At 40.1% G+C, this 16,982-nt stretch overlaps 1 protein-coding gene across 1 annotated transcript in view; it reads left to right on the top strand.

Annotated features, from left to right (window-relative positions):
• Positions 1–16,982, top strand: part of FRMPD4 (FERM and PDZ domain containing 4) — a 648,285-nt gene that overhangs the window by 37,902 nt on the left and 593,401 nt on the right. The window lies entirely within an intron of this gene.

Below are 16,982 nucleotides of genomic sequence, written 5' to 3'. Positions count from 1 at the left end.
ATGTCCCTGGATATGTTCCAGTGTCTCCTGGTTTATAGTCTATGGGAACTTGAATAGAATTTGTATCCTGCTGTTGTGTGAAAATTGTATAAATCTTAATTATGTTGAATTGGTTCATAGTGCTTTTCAGGTCTACTATATCCTTCTACTTTTCTGTCTATTCATTCTATTAATTTTTGAGAGTTTGATATTGAAAACTCCAACTAAAAATCTTAATTTATCTACTTAAAAAATAATTGTAATATATAGTGGAACTATATGTAACTTTGTTCTGTATTTTCCAAGTCTCCTTGTAAATGTGTTATCATACTTTCATAATTTAAAAAGTAAAAAAGAAAGAAAAAAAAAGGGAGGGATGAAGCCCAAGGATCCTGTGAAAAGCTTGGTCTTAAAAATGGTAAATAGACAGGTCAAATATTTTCTGAACAATTGATAGGGACATATATATATTAATTGAAATATAGTTGATTTACAATGTTGTGGTAGTTTCAGGTGTACAACAAAGTGATTCAATTATACATTTATATGTATATATGCATATTCTTTTTAAGAGTCTTTTCCCCTTTTAGGTTATTTTCAGGGTATTGAGTAAGGGTCCCCCTGGGATACAGAGGGCCTTTTGGTGAAGGGGGAAATTATTTAAAAAAGAATTTTTTACAAAATTTTTGTGTTGGGGACATTTCAAAATATGTGGGTTTTTATCAAAAAAAGGGGAAAAATTTGGAATTTCTGGAGATTTTTGGGTTTAGAGGGGCAAAGGACAACCTTTTTTTAAAAAACCTGGGGATTTCAAGAAAAATTTATATTTATGGCAAAATATCTTTTTTGAGCTAGTTATTAAAATCCTTTCCGATTTTTTTAACTCCTTTTGCTAAATGTTAAGTTTAGGCCAGGTTTTAGGCTCCAACCAGTAAAGTTTTGCTGGGGTTTAAACAAGAAGTGATTTTTCTGGAGCTGTGAATTGTACCCCTAAAACGGCCAAAAATAAATAAAGCTTTAGGGGGGGAATGGAATGGGGCTGATTATTTCAGTAGCCTTTTTCACTACTGGGGGGAAAAAAACAGGTCCAAAGACAGTTTAAACAGCACCATTTGCTAAAATAAAAAATGTCCTTTAGGCCAAAAAACGATTAAAATTTTTGGAAATTTAATTGTCAATGTAATGAAACAACCCTTTTATTTTTTTTTGGGTTTTTTTGGGTTTTTTTTTCCCTTTATTTTTATTAGTTGGAGACTAATTACTTTACATCATTGCAGGGTTTTTTTTCATACATTGAAATGAAACCAATAGTAAGGGGTTTAGTTTTCCCGCCCAAAACCCCTAAACAAGTGAAAGAATGGGTTTTCCCTCGTTATTGATGAGGGCCTGGGCAAAATTTTTTCCCTTTTGGGGGCCTTAGGGAGGGGTTTGCTTTTTCCCCTTTTTCCCCGTCTCCCTTCCCCCCCCGCCCTTCTCCCCTTTCCCCCTCCTTCCCTGCTTCCTTCCCAACCCTGGGCCCCTCAACCTTCTTCCTGTTTCCCTTCCCCCCCCTTCCTGCCCTCCTCCACCTCCTTTCCTCGCTGGGGATCTTTTTCCCGCCCCTTTCCCCCCTCTTCTTTTCCCCCCTTCCACCCCCTTAAATTTTGGGAAAACCTAAAAAAACCATGGGATATTAAACCCCCCAAGGGTCAGTGGGGGGGGGGCTTCACTGAGGGTGCCGGGGAAAACAAATCAAAGCATTGGAAAAATATCTAATTCTTTAAAGAAACCTTAAACCTTTTTGAAGCACTTGCAAATTTTCCTTTAAAACATTACCAAAAATTCCCGTGAGAAAAGGACTTAGCCTTTTTTTCCCCTTTCGATTTTATTCTTTGGGGCTTGGAAAAGGGCAAGATGCTTACCCGGGGGGGGCACAACAGCAAGTGGGGAATGCTTTTCACGAAATGCAGGTTTACATGGGCCCCAATCCTCCGCCTAAATTTCTGCATAACCCAGTCCCCCTGGCCCTTCCTCCAGTTCCCGGGAAGGCAGACAGGGCTCCCATGAAAGGGTTTAAGACCTGACAGAACCCCCTGTTTCCCCCCTTCCCCCCTTTTTCCAAAAAACATTTTCCAACGAATGGTGGGAACTTTTTCGGGTACTCCCAAACCCACCCCTTTTCTACCAAGGGGAGGGCCGCCCGGGGGCATTACCCCGCATGAGGGATTTAAAGACCCAAACAAATGGGTTTTCTTTGGAAAAGCTTTCTGGCCCCCAAAACCTCACTCCCATGTTTTAAAACAGAGCTGCAACGTTTTCCCCCCCAAACCTCGACTCATTCCTGTTAATTCGATCATGCTTCGTAGGAAAAGGGCCCTCGGAATTAAGACAGGAACAGCCCCCTTTCCCGTTTTTTTTTCCCCGATATGTGTTGGAAACGAAGCGTTTCTTCCCCTCACTGTTTTGGGAAAAAGAACCCCTTTATTTAAAAGAGGGTAATTGGGGGGGATGGCTCACTCCTCATAAAATACATTGCTTTTTGAATTCTTTTCCATTAAAAATCTCTGTTCAATTTGTTTAAAAAAAACATTTTTTCCTGGGGTTTTAAAAAATTTTTTTGTCACCCAACCCAAGTGTCACCATAATTGGGGGGAAGCCCAAAGAACAAGGTTTACGGACTATGTAATTAATCATGCCCGCTGCTGTGCTTCTCCTAGCATCCAACAACACAGGGCTAATGCTGACCAAACCTGCATGACTTCCTTTCCCAAGTGTTGTCTAATTCAAAGGGCATTTATAGAAAAGGCTGTGACCAGCTGAAAATGTGAACAATTAGAAATAACAGCTATTGGAATAGTTTTGTAACTTTGAAATATTATTTTAAATTGTGAAAATACTTCCTATATTTCAAAGATATAGACTACATTGCAATCAACACACATATACATATAGCAACACATTGAGTTTCTTTATTTCCTACCAATACTTGTTTTGAAGGCAATAGAATATTATAGTCACAGATGAAGGCCTCTGTCCCACTCCTCTCTCTTCCTCTGCAGAAATAATTGGCATCCTGAGGCTGTGTATTTCTCCTTCTCATCTTTTATATTTTATTCTGTATCTCTCTTTATGTATTTATCTATACAAATATATAATGGTTTAAAGGGGTTTTTTTTCAAAAGGTTTTAAATGGGTTTTTATACTGCAAAACCTTTTGCACCTTTTTTTCCCCCCTTTTAAAACCCTCAAGTGTTTGAATTTTTATTTAAGTTGTACAAAAGGAAAGGCTTTATTTTTAAAAAAAAGTTCAAATGTGTAAAAAACTGGGCATTGAGTTATTCCCCCCACTTTTTTTTTCTCTTTGAGGTCCTGCTTTGAATTCTTTAGTAAACATTTTTTTTAAGTTTTAATTTGTATTTAAGTTGGAGGATAATTGCTTTACAGTGTTGTGTTGGCTTCTGCCATATGTCAGTGTGAATCGGCCCCGAGTATAAATGTATCCCCTCTCTCTTGCGCCTCCCTCGACCCCACCCCCATCCCACCCCTCGAGGTCATCACGGAGCGCTGAGCTGAGCTCCCTGTTCAGCAGCTTCCCACTAGCTGTCTGTTTTACACATGGGAAGGCGCATATTTCGGTGCTACTCCTTACCGTCTCCTTCCACCCTCTCCTTCCCCTGCTGTGTCCACAAGTCCATTCTCTACATCTGTGTCTCTATTCCTGCCCTGCAAATAGGTTCATCAGTACCATTTTTCTAGATTCCATATATATGCATTAATATGATATTTGTTTTTCTCTTTCTGACTTTCCTTCACTCTGTATAACAGGCTCTAGGTTCATCCACCTCAGTTCAGCTGACTCAAATTCATTCCTTTCTGTGGCTAATATTCCATTGTGTATATGTCCCATATGGATGTGTTCTTTATCCATTCATCTGTTGCTGGACATCTAGGTTGCTCCCATGTCTTGGCTATTGTAAATAGTGCATGTGGTTACATCTTAATGGGTATTCACATTGCTCCCCATTTCTTTCTGTTATATACAACACTTCAGTGAACACTCTTGCACATCTTCCTTGTGTACATCCAAAAGAGTTTCTCCAGGGGCAGGGTCTGCAAATTACTTCCTGTAAAGTGCCAGATAGTAAATATTGTCAGCTTTGCAGGTCAGATGGCCTCTGTCACAACTATTGAGCTCTGTTGTAGTAGCATGGACACAATCACAGTATGTGAACCGGCAGGCATGACTGTGTACCAAGGAAACTGTTTACAGATGCTGACATGAATTCCGCTTGATTATTTCCTTTGATTTTCTTTCCTCCTTATGAATATTCAAAAAAGCATTTTGAGCAGTGGGCCATACAAAAACAAGCTTTGGGCCTAATTTGACCAAAGTAATGATTTGCTGACCCTTGCTCACGCTTGTCTGAGCTGAGCCCAGCCTCCTGATTTTCCACTTGTATCTTCCCTCCAGTCCCCATCTCCCAGAATGGCCCCTTCCTCTCAGTCTTCTGTGCCGCTTCTCTTATGTGTCCTATTAAATCCTGCTCCCAGGTTCCCAGAAGAAGAAGTGTTAGTTGCTCAGTCGTGTCTGACTCTGTGCAACTCCATGGAGCCCGCCAGGCTCCTCTGTCCATGGGATTTTCCAGGCCAGAATACTGGAGTGGGTTGTCATTTCCTCCTCCATGGGATCTTAGGATTGTACCTGCATCTCCTGTGTCTCCTGCATTGCAGGCAGATTCTTTACCCCTGAGCCACCAGGCTCCCACTTAGATACAAATCCCTGATACCTGTTTAGAGATTTTTCCAAAGAGATCAATGTCTTAAGCTAAAGGGATAATTGAATAATGTAAAATTTCAAGCCTCAGTCAGTACAAAAAGAGTTTTCTTAACTCCCTGAAATCAGGCAAGTTGGACTGCTGTAGACCTGCCTTCCCATCGCAAGATAAATGAGATTATTCCTTCCACACAGCATATTATTGATTCAACATATGGTTCTTGTATTCTATTAATGAGATTTGAGATAACAAGAATGTGTAAATGTTCCAAAAGTGTATTACATGTTTTGCTAGCTTTTCTCCCGTGATGAGAGATTGAAACTGTATTTGCTCTGCATGAGTCTTGCACCATGTTGAGTAACATAATTAAGATAATCTCTTTTATCCTATAATTCTTGCAACAATGTTCAGAGTTATTCTTCCCCAAATGCTTTAAATTATGGTTTTCTGAAAGAGAAGTGCAGTATTTGTAAAGGGGGGAAGGAGCTAGCAGCCTGTGCAGGAAGCAGGTTGTAACCAGTGATAAAGAAGCTGAAGAGTAATAAGCTTGCAGAAGACAGAGGCAATTTAGCTGGCCACATTGTGTCAGAAACTGAGTGAATCGATCTGATGCCTATGCAGGCTGTGATTCGAATCCCTCTTTGAGCCCAGTGATCAGGGATAGTTACAACCTGGAGGCAGTCCATGGCTTTGCCTGGGCACAAGGTGAACCAGCCCATGCTTCCCTTTGCTCTTTTATCTTTTGGGTTGGAAATTATTGATATTACTGGCCATGCTGCAGGGCATGTGGGATCCCAATCAGGAATGGAACCCATGCTCCCTGCAATGGAAGTGCAGAGTTTTAACTGCTAGACTACCAAGGAAGTCCCCCAAATTATTATTTTTATCTGCCTATGCCCACTGAGCATGTGAGAAGTGTCTGGAGGTCAAAATACAGGGAATTCTGGAGAGGAGGAACATTGGAGCAACTGAGCTGTCAATGATATGCAACTTTGGGAGGGCACAGGCTGCTGTGGGAATACTCGGGCTGTTACCTGGAGGTTTCTAAAAAGAGAGCAGGAATGGTAATGATGAGATATGTGAAGAAATCAAAGACACCTTCCTGAGAACTCTCGAAGTATCTTTCTTTCTGCCCACAAGGAAAGAAGAATAACACACTTAAGGACCACAGAGTGGAGAGAAGAAAAAATGGAAGTCTGGGGAAAAAACAAGAACAGATCTAAACAGATTCTCTCCTCTTGGGTCAAGGAAGTTCTGGATACCACCAAGCAACCTCGAGGAATGAGAGCAGCAGGACTGTCCAGCCTGAATCATAGAACGAAGGAGAGAAACAGTCAGCTCAGCAGCCTGAACTGAAAGGTCAGAACAAGATACAAATGTTCATGGTAAAAACTACATGAGGACCCAGGGAAGAAGGAAACCACTCCTTGCAATGGCAGTCACATGGCAGGGAAGTGGAACTGGAAACCTTTAGCCTTCTCTAAGTTTAATGTCTGTATCAGTGGCCTGGTGCTGGTGGTGATACAGTGGATGCTATTGGTGGTTGTAAATGAGGACTTCCAAGGGAGGATGTGCAAGACCTTACAGCTACACAGAAAATATAGTACCAAAAGTGCTGAGAATGAAATAAAGAGTAGCTGTGCCTGGAAAGATAGGACCTATACTAGCGACCCAGGGATTTCATAAGAGAAATGTTCAACACAAGTGATGTCATCAGATATGGTTTTGAAATGGAGACTTGTCACTTCTTCACCAAAATTATGCTTCCTTCCCATTCAGTCCATTAACTTGCTGTTATTAAGAAAGCTAGGAGAGAAAGACAGAGTCCTGTCCCTTCGTGAACTCATAGTCTAGAAGAGGAGAGAGATAAAGAGATGCGCAACGACAGTCCAGTGGTACAGGTGCTGGATAGGAGCCTGCTGTTGGGCTTTACTCCTAAATTTTCTCTTGCTCCTCTCTTCTAAAGCACTCCCTACCCCACCATACACACCCATGTGACAAGTGATTCTTTCCTCATAGATCCTACCATTGGCCAAAATAGTCAGGTTAGGAAGATTTTTTGAAAGCCCTGATGATCTTCTTTTGTAAAATTCAATCACGTTATCAACATAAGCAGTTACATCTATAAGGAAATAACAGTTTTGACTAATATAGTAAAGTACTAATAATTTGCCCAGTGCTGCACTTAAAGTCTGCCATTTAATCCTTTCATGTTTTAAAGCAGGCCCAGTGATACCTCTTAACTTTATCCCTCACTCATTTTACTCTCTTTGTTTTCAAAAGGCGAGGAAAAGGAGGCATAGTCAGTTTAAGAGACTTGTTGAAGAAAACACAGCTAGTGGTGGTCAGAGTTGCAGATCTGTATCTAATTGCTCTAAAATGCTATAGCACCAGTGATGCCACAGGTGTCCTGGGTCTCCCTGCTGCCAGCCAACCAGCATTGTGGGGAAGTTAGCTTTCTTAGCCAGAACTAAATGATAATTGCAGAGCAGCAAGTCACTTTTCAGACTTTGTTTCAAATAGCAAATTAGCAGAAAAATAGCCAATGACCACAGTGGTTGCTGAATTAATTTGCCTGTACTGAACTGAGCTTCCCATGGGTCTTGATTGCAAAGAGCACTGGAGATTGAATCTGAAATTGCAAAATAAGACATATCCTACTTGGCTAATCCTCTTCTTTCCCTACAGTGTTGTTAGTAGTACTTTAACCCCAAACTCTGGCCTCTACTTCATAATAAATATTTCAGAAAATTATTCTATGAATTCTTTTTGGAACTGTGATTTGTCTTTTTTTAAAAAACATCACTGTAAGGAATGTTTTTCATTGCTTTCTTTTCTGTACTGTATTAGGAATAGACACTTAGGGCAGAGAATTAAGAACATCACTCAGTTCTGTAGGAGGTTGGCTAAAGTATATCTAACACATGAATAAAGCATTTTGGTTCCTCCTCACTGGCTCCACTTCCCTGTGGAGAGTAGCACCATTTTCCATTGGCAAGTTAGTAGTCCTTAGATGGGATGATACTGGGGAAAAGCAGCAGCTGCAGCTTAAATTCTTGAGAGAGACAGAGACAGAGAGACAGACAGAGAGAAGCCTCCTGACCTGTTGCCAGGATTCCCAAGACAGCTTACTATCTCAAGGCAGAAATCTCATCTAAAAGACTCTAAGAATTACTCTCAAATCAAAAGTCCCTTTGTCAAAAGGAAGGATGGTTGGCAAAGACTGCTCTTAGCAGCTTAAGACTCCAAGTTGAAAACTACAGATGATCAAATACACCCCTGCTGTTCTCATTTTGATCTGGGAAGTTCAGATTTCCCCTTGGCAGCCCGTCAAGATCAAGGGCCCGCAAGGCACCACAATGGAAAGTCCTGTGATTTTTATTCCTTTGTAGAGAGAAAATTTCCCCCCTCTTGGTCTACTCATTGATGACCTTTCCTTAGCACTTAGCACTTGACTCTGACTGCCCTTGGATCTAGAAATCCCTTGCTCAAATTCCTCAAAGTAGTTCTGTATTCATTCACTTCCTGCTTACTAAATAGACCTTTTTTTCTGCATCCCTTCTCTCTCCCCTAAATCTGTGCTCATTCTTTTCTGTCCACACTGCCTCCGGCCTTAGATAAGTTCCTATCACCTCATGTATGTTATCTCAAACATTACCATTGCTGCCCCTGTCTCTAGCGCTCTTTTAGTTACACAGTGTATCATTTTTCTTCTTAATTTATTTCCTCAGCTCTGCCAGCACCCTTTTCTTCTCATTCTGTTTTTTTATTAATTCATTTTTTTTTATTATTTTATAGAACCTGTTTTCTTTCATTTCCATCAGTCACTTAAAATATTCTTGTGTTTACTTGAATAAATCTTCCTCTGATTATTCATGTCACTTGCTTTCTCCATCCAAAATTTATTCTTTCCATTACAAGCACTTTTGTTTAGATCCCACATTTGTTGTGTGTGTGTGCCCATGCATGTGAACATACTTTGAATTGGGACAGTTCTGTTTGCATCCATCCCCCTTTATCCCTAGTGAGCGTCACTGACAGAGGTTCTTTGATTCACTTCTACTTTCACCTGAACTCTATTTGAATCTTCCTCCTGAAACCCTAGATGAAGGACTGGGCACCCCTGCTTATTAATCTATGTTCAGTCCCTCTAAGGGCAGGAGGTGGGCTGTGGGATTTTTGCAGCTGGAAATGGAGAATTTCTTCTCCTTGAAATCGCCCTCCCCACCTAGTAAAACTCTATCAAGGGTTCCTATGGCAGGCCAACACGTGGTTGTTTCTCACGGAAAAGAATCTCATGTTTCTTTCCACTTAGGGTTGGGTGACCTGGTCACTTTGGAGAGAAAATAAGTGAAGTTGAAATCTGGAGGCTTTCCATAATTGGTTTGGTGAAACAGTATGGACTTTTCAATATGTGGCCCCCTTTGATTCACTGCTGCCAATTGGCCTTTAGATGCCATTTCACAGTGATACTAATCCCGACATCACCCCAGACTCTCTGTGTGTTAGGAAGTCAGATTAATAAAGAGTAGCACACGGTGCATACTTTCTCTTCAGCGCCGCAGACAGTGCTCTTCCATTGTGAGTTCATCCTGGCACTGAGTAACACATTACCACAACTCAAGATGCTTAAAACAACACACATTCTATTATCTCACTGTTTCTGTGGATCACATTGAAACACAGCCTAACTAGGCCCTCTGCTCAGGGTCTCACAAGTCTGCATGCAGTTCTGGGCTCAGCCAGAGCTGCAGTGTCATCTGAAGGTCAACTGGGGCAAGATCCTCTCCCAAGATCCCCCAGATTGTTGGCAAGTTATCTCCTTGAGATTGTAGGACTGAGGTTCCTGGTTGCTCACTGGCTGTCAACTGGAGGCTATCCTCACATCGTAGAAACCTCCTATAGCTCCTAGATACATGACCCACTTCATAGACAGTTCACAACATGGAAGCTTAATTCTTTAAGGCCAGCAGGATAATGTCTTACTCCAATCTTCTAAGAGTTTTATACAGTGTAGCATCATCATGAGAATAATGTCCCATCTACTTTTCCATGTTCAAGCAACTCATAGGTCCCAGTCACTTTCCAGAGGATGGGATTCTACAGGGATGTGACTCATTGGAGATCATCTTAGGCTATGAAGAATGAGACACTTGCCATTTCTTCTTACCTGGGCAGCTCAGAATTTCCTCCTTTCCTTCCTGTGCCAGAAACACATTCTAAAGGTCCTGCAACCCTTTGAATAAAGAGCACCAAGCTCCAGATGCATTACATTCCAGTAGTTGGGAAACTAATTGAAAAGTATCTGATTTTACAGCCCATAAGCATCAACCTAAATTGGATTGGGTGACTTATCAAATGGAGGGATCCATCCTAGGAAGTCACTTCAAAATACACTGCTAATGTTTAGGGCAGAACTGCTCAACTATAACACTATTGACATTTGCAGCTAGATAATTATTGTTGGAGACTGTTCTGTGCATTGTAGGGTGTTTGGCAGCATCCTTGGTCTCTTCTCACTAGATGCCAAAGGCACCTGCCTACATCTACCCCCAGGCCCAGGGTGTATCAACTGAAAATGTCTTCAGATATTGCCAAAAGTGTCCCTTGTTGGGGGGAACATAACCAACCCCAATTGAGATCCACCAAACTTGGGTCTTTCCCCCAGGTTTCCATTAAGGAGTCAGTGGGCATCTCCTGATTGCAATAAAATCCATGCAGTGTAATTTCATGGAAATGTAATTAGGATGAAATTGGTATGAACACAGCTGTGAGTCTATCCAGCTGCATTACAACTAATGATGTAAGGCAGTGGGAAATTCAGAGTCCTGCTTCAGGCAGCTTAATAGGTTCTAAAGGGTTGCAGGCCTCATTTGGACTAATTCTCTATACCCAGGTCACTTCATCTGTAACATTAGCTGAGTCTTCACACCTCTATAAAATATAGGTATTGTAATCCTAGAAATGGTACTTTGATTTGAAAAGTGCTGCTGTATCCATTGAATGCTTCCCCCTCAACAGTGCGCCTGGCAGTTGAAATATCTGTATTTACCATTTACAGTCTCGGGATATTTCTTTGAGCTGAAGAAAGAATGAAATTTCACAACTTATATAATTAAACTGTAATAAAACCTCTTGTGAAAGATACAGTTTGCTTATTGAATCTCTGCACACTATCCATTTTACAAATGTTTGTTTATGTCCCCATTTTCACACTTTAAGACTCCAATTTTCCAGCCCTTCAAATGATAATAAAATGTACACAACTGGAAATGAAAGTCCTCAGACACATGTTTGGTAATCCTTTAGAAATTGTGATTTGTATAGATGACCCCATAAAATCTAAATTTTTGGCACTCAGGAAAGATTATTTCCATTTACTTTGTTTTATTATGTAATATTTTTCATTCAAGCTGAGGTAGTTTTAAGTCCTGCCAATTGTACAGATATAACCTGATGATTTCATTTGTTTTGTAAGAATCTGTGGTCTTGAGCCCACCTCTTCATGTCATTCTGCTACTGGCAGTGTTAATTTAAATATATTCCACAACCAGCTTCTTAAAATAGAGAAAGCCTGTTAATAACCATGACTACAATATAAACTGGCTGGAAACATGAATATCTCTTTACATTCCAGAGTTAAATACAGAGTAAAATCAAAGATATATTGTACCTTAATGTGCCTTTTGGATCATTAACACATTGATGCAGAAATTAAGTTCTTATATCTTAAACTGTTACTGAACTGATGACTTTTGAAAACTCTGGGAGATCAGGCACCATATCCTTTCAATCAGTAATGTGTTTTATTCTTTGAGCGCAGCTAGAATGAGGACTTCCTCCCCAATGAGGAGAGGATAATCATATTATTTACCAACTATGCCTCTCTTTCCCCTCCCCTCCACAAGTTAGCAAATTCTGTTTCTTGCTTCACTTCAGCTACCCAAGGAACAAATTCACTATTTCTAACTTTAATATCTAGAATGGCCATAGAATATTTGCCCAGAACATCCCTGGTTTACATCTGTTTTTCGGTGTCCTTATCTCCACAACCTCCACTTACTCTCAAAAGAATTCCGATTTGGTCAGTAACACATATGGTCCTCCTCTTAACCATCCCTTCTCGATTGAGACTGGAGGAAAAGGGCTCCATGTTTCTTTTCAGGCGGTATCACCATACATGTCCACCAGGGAGTGCTCTTGTTTCTGGCTTACATTCTTCAGCCAGAGGAGATTTTTTTTTTCCTTCTAGCAGATTGTAAGAAAAAGAGAAGAGAAGCAAACTTGTGGGTATCTGTGAGAAGACGTCAGTTGGGCAGAAAGCTCTCAGTAGCACTTCAAAAACTTGGAAGCCAAAAATAAAAACACAGTCTATGCTGAAAACATCAGAAAATATCAGACCCTGAAGAAGGAATAGAAGACAGTTATTGCTGAGAGAAGAATGAGATAAGAGGAAGAATCTAGAATTCTAAATATTTTTTATGGTGTGATTATTTGGGAATTATAATTCAAAAGGAATTTATGAGCACTTCCCTTTTAGTAGTGATTACAGTTGCTTTTCTAGGTAATTGTACAAGGTCAAGGCAGTATCATCATAGATTTCTTGAGCTAAAACAATGCAAAGCTGAATTGTTTCTTTATATAGGCATATATATTGCATTTTATTACCTTCTGAAAATGTGTCAGACTTCACTCGTGTGAATTATTTACCTATTTGCTTTCCTTGCCTCCCATTTAAATGGCTGCTTATTTAAAGTTCCCCACAGGAGGCTTTATCATGGCAAATCTCCCCTGGTTTTCTCACACTGGTTCTTCTCACAAGCGAAATCCCCTTAGACAGAGCGGACTCGCACGTGACCAGAAGGCGAAGTTGTTCTGGTGGGCCAGGGCCTGCTGCTCCGCCCCCCGCACGCTGAGCGCAGAGGACGAAACAAGCTTTCCTGGCTTGCATTTATTTTTGTCTTGGTGTGTGGGTACAGCCTGCATGGCATCACTCGGTTAAGGTTAATGCTGACAACATTTCCTTCCCTCTAGGGTAATGATAGCTTTCTTTCTTTTTTTTTTACCTTTACATATTCTTTTTTTCCTTTATTTTTTGTTAGTTGGAGGCTAATTACTTTACAGTATTATAGTGGTTTTTGCCATACATTGACATGAATCAGCCATGGGTGTACACGTGTTCCCCATCCTGAACCCCCTCCCACCTCCCTCCCCATCCCATCCCTCTGGGTCATCCCAGTGCACCAGCCCTGAGCACTTGTCTCATGCATCCAACCTGGGCTGGCGATCTGTTTCACACTTGATAATATACATGTTTCAATGCTGTTCTCTCAGATCATCCCACCCTTGCCTTCTCCCATAGAGTCCAAAAGTCTGTTCTATACATCTGTGTCTCTTTTTCTGTCTTGCATATAGGGTTATCGTTACCATCTTTTCCAGTGAAGTAAGCCAGAAAGATAAACACCAATACAGTATACTAATGCATATATATGGAATTTAGAAAGACAGTAACGATAACCCTATATGCAAGATATCTTTCTCTTTTAAAGATTTTCCCAGAAGCAATACTGTTGGAAGACTTAGAGTGTGATACCAGCAGGGTGGCCTTAGGCAGGCAGTCTTCGTGGTTTCTCTGAGTGGTGAACTTGTCACTACTGGTGATTTCTGTTTTTCAGGGCTTCTTTCACAGCTGTGAATGTGACCATTGTCTTAGCTACTTCTAAGTACTTAACGCAGAGGAAGAAGGCTCACACGTTTAGTAACAGGCTGAGAAAGAACAGCAGAGCTGCCCTAAACCTTTCCTATGCCTGATGTCACTTGGATTGCTGCTTTTAGAATGCCAGTTTCTTGTACTTAATGCTTTCAGTATAATTTTAGATTCTAATGGCGAGGGAGAAAAATATGACTGTGGACTTGTGCTTTTCATTTTTTATTACATTTGAAATCCCCTAATGTCACTAGAATTGACAGAGCCTACCTTCGAAAATTTCATCAGTATTCTTCACTGTGTATGAGACAAATTTCCTCGTTCCTGTGAAATTTATGATGCGAAGAAGGAGCCACCATAAATATTCTTCCCTCTCACTGTGACATTATTCAGACAGTGGGTGAGTTATACTTGTGAAATTACCTGATGTAGCCCAATTCATGATTTTTTTTATTTGTTTTTTCCAGGAATCAAACACAAGTCATTTTCTAGAGATTAATTAATTGTTAAAGCAGAATGAGATTTTAACCACATGGAATGATAGTATGAAATGCAGTTAATTCCTTATTTACTGTTTGTTGTTTCTTTGAGCAAAGCTAATTGATTTATATGTAGTTTTGTGTGTGTGTGCATTCTGAAGCACCCTTCCTTTTGCAGAAAGCTTATATTTCACCGTGATGAAATATATGAAAATTTCAGACAATGACTGTACTCTGAAGGAGTGATGAGGAGTTTCTGATGTTAATATTGAGTCTTATTTTTGATCATCAAAAGAGAGTTAGACATTTTGGTGGTTCACTGTATAAAATAATGAACAATTTCTGACATATCAGAAAAACAAATAAGCAATGGGCTTAAAATTTTCCTGCCTCACTGTGAATGAAGGTAGAATGGTATAATGTGTACTTAAATGAATCTTCTTCTGGCATAGGAAACTTGCAGGAGAGAGAAGCCACATTGTGGAAGCTTTGGAAAGACCAGTGGCTTTAGCATGAGATACACTTGTGTGTAGGGATGTCCCCAGTGGCTCAGCAGCAAAGAATCCGCCTGCAGTGCAGGAGATGCAGGAGACATGGGTTCAACTCCTGGGTGGGGAAGATCCCCTGGAGGCGGGCATAGCAACCCACTCCAGTATTCTTGCCTGGAGAATCCCATGGACAGTGGAACCTGGCGGGCTACAGTCCATGTGCTCACCCCGAGTCAGACATGACTGAGCACAGCACAGCACACCTGTGTGTGTGGAGGACTCGGTGGCACCCAGATTCAGAGAGGAGAGCATGCAGATTGGCAACATGAGAGCCTTATGACAAGCTCACATAGTAGTGTTAGTTGCTCAGTCATGTCCAACTCTTTGCAATCCCATGGACTATAGCCTGCCAGGTTCCTCTGTAAGATACCTTGAATTTAAGCAGAGCCAGAAGAATGTTGGGGGAAAGTGTTGCTGTTTGTATATCATCAGTTCAGTTCGGTTCAGTTGCTCAGTCATGTCAGACTCTTTGCGACCCCATGAACTGCAGCATGCCAGGCCTCCCTGTCCATCATCAACTGCCCCAGACCCATGTCCATCAAGTTGGTGATGCCATCCAACCATCTCATTCTCTGTCGTCACCTTCTCCTCCTGCCTTCAATCTTTCCCAGCATCAGGGTCTTTTCCAATGAGTATTTTCCAAAACGAAGGTCTTTTCCACCTTCGCATAAGGTGGCCAAAGTATTGGAGTTTCAGCTTCAACATCAGTCCTTCCAATGAACACCCAGGACTGATTTCCTTTAGGATGGACTGGTTGGATCTCTTTGCTGTCCAAGGGACTCTCAAGAGTCTTTTCCAATACCACAGTTCAAAAGCATCAATTCTTCGGTGCTCAGCTTTCTTTATAGTCCAATTCTCACATCCATACATGACTACTGGAAAAACCATAGCCTTGACTAGACAGACCTTTGTTGACAAAGTAATGTCTCTGCTTTTTAATATGCTGTCTAGGTTGGTCATAACTTTTCATCAGGGGATCACAAATAATGGAAGAATAGAAAATTAAAAACAGTGGATAAAATGCTTATGGTCTCCACCCTTATATTTTAATACTTGGGGCAGGGGATAAAAGAAATCATGAGATAGTAATCTCAGTTAAATAACTAACTCTGTTAATGGTGTTTGCTTATGTCCCACAATAGCAGATATACCACCAGATGGTAAATTTTACCCAGTAAATGTAGCTCCAAAGAGCTCAATTAAATGAAACCTTCTTGTGGGTCTACCATACAGCAATTATTCCCCTAAACATGTGTATTTCAATTTATAAGAGTTGAAGCATAGTTTAAATATATGAGGAGATTCATTTTTTATAAAAACCAGTGAGCATCCTTTGCTTTTTGTTTGTTTTGGCTGCACTGCGTGGCTTGTAGGATCTTGTAGTTCCCCGACCAGAGGTCGAACTCCAGCCCTTGACAGTAAAAATGTGGAGTTCCAACTACTGGAGAATCAAGGAATTCTCCAGTGGGCATCTTTTGAATACTGAAAAAAAATTAATTGATCTGTTTTATGAATAATCACCCCTTAATTTTGTAAAAAGAATTTCTAGGTTGAGATGATTAATGTTAGCTATTATTCCTAATTTTTTTACCTTTTAAAAACTATTTGCAAGCAATAAAAATTATAGAGAAAAGAAAACACCCTTAAAAACCCATTATTGTAGAAGAACTTCTGCTATAACTATTATCATTTATAGATTTTCTATTTGAGTATATTCTCATCATTTTGTGTGTGTGTGTGTGTGTGCACTCTGGGTTGGTATCCTGTGAAATTCCACTCATACACACCAAAAAGTGAACAAGGAAATGGCTCTGTAGTTAAATAAGTTACAGAAATGCCATATGCTTATCTTCCTCTTGTAAATGAAGGAATTTGCTTAATTTTGCTTTGCTCAGCGTTTCCCAAAGATATTTGACCACAGAACTAGTTTTTTTTTGCTGTTTTGTTTTGTTCTATAGTAGTTGATAAGTCAGAGACTACATCTGGAAAAATTCTGAAGTTTTTGAGTGAACAGATGACAGGGTTGATGAATGTCTAATTAATAGCCTATTACAGATTAATGATTAATTTCTTTTAAGGGTCTGGAAAAATCAGATAGTTTGGATGTTTGAGGAAGAAACTCTTTCAAAGATGGGACAAAGAGGGAGGTCTGAGTGGGATGTGACTTGAGGGGCCCTGAAAATTTAGGCAAATCCTGAGGGTGCTGTATTTGTTTTCTTTTTTCCTCCAGATTTACTGACATGTAATTGACATATAACATTGTATAAGTTAAACATGTACAATATATTGATATGTTAATATATTGCAGAATGATTACCAGTATAACATTAGCTCATATGTCATCCCACCACATAATCATCATTTCTATTTTGTGTTGAGAAAATTTAATATCAACTCTCTTAGCAACTTTTGAGTATATAACATTATTAGTTATAATCCCTATTCTGTGCAATAGATCCCAGAACTTGTTGATCTTATAACTAAAAGTTTATTCCCCTTGACCAATATCTCAACA

The sequence above is a fragment of the Odocoileus virginianus genome, unplaced genomic scaffold, assembly GCF_023699985.2.
Source record: "Odocoileus virginianus isolate 20LAN1187 ecotype Illinois unplaced genomic scaffold, Ovbor_1.2 Unplaced_Scaffold_6, whole genome shotgun sequence".
NCBI lineage: Eukaryota > Metazoa > Chordata > Mammalia > Artiodactyla > Cervidae > Odocoileus > Odocoileus virginianus.
The sequence above is the reverse complement of the archived record's forward strand: the minus strand, read 5'-3'. Positions and strand labels throughout refer to the sequence as shown.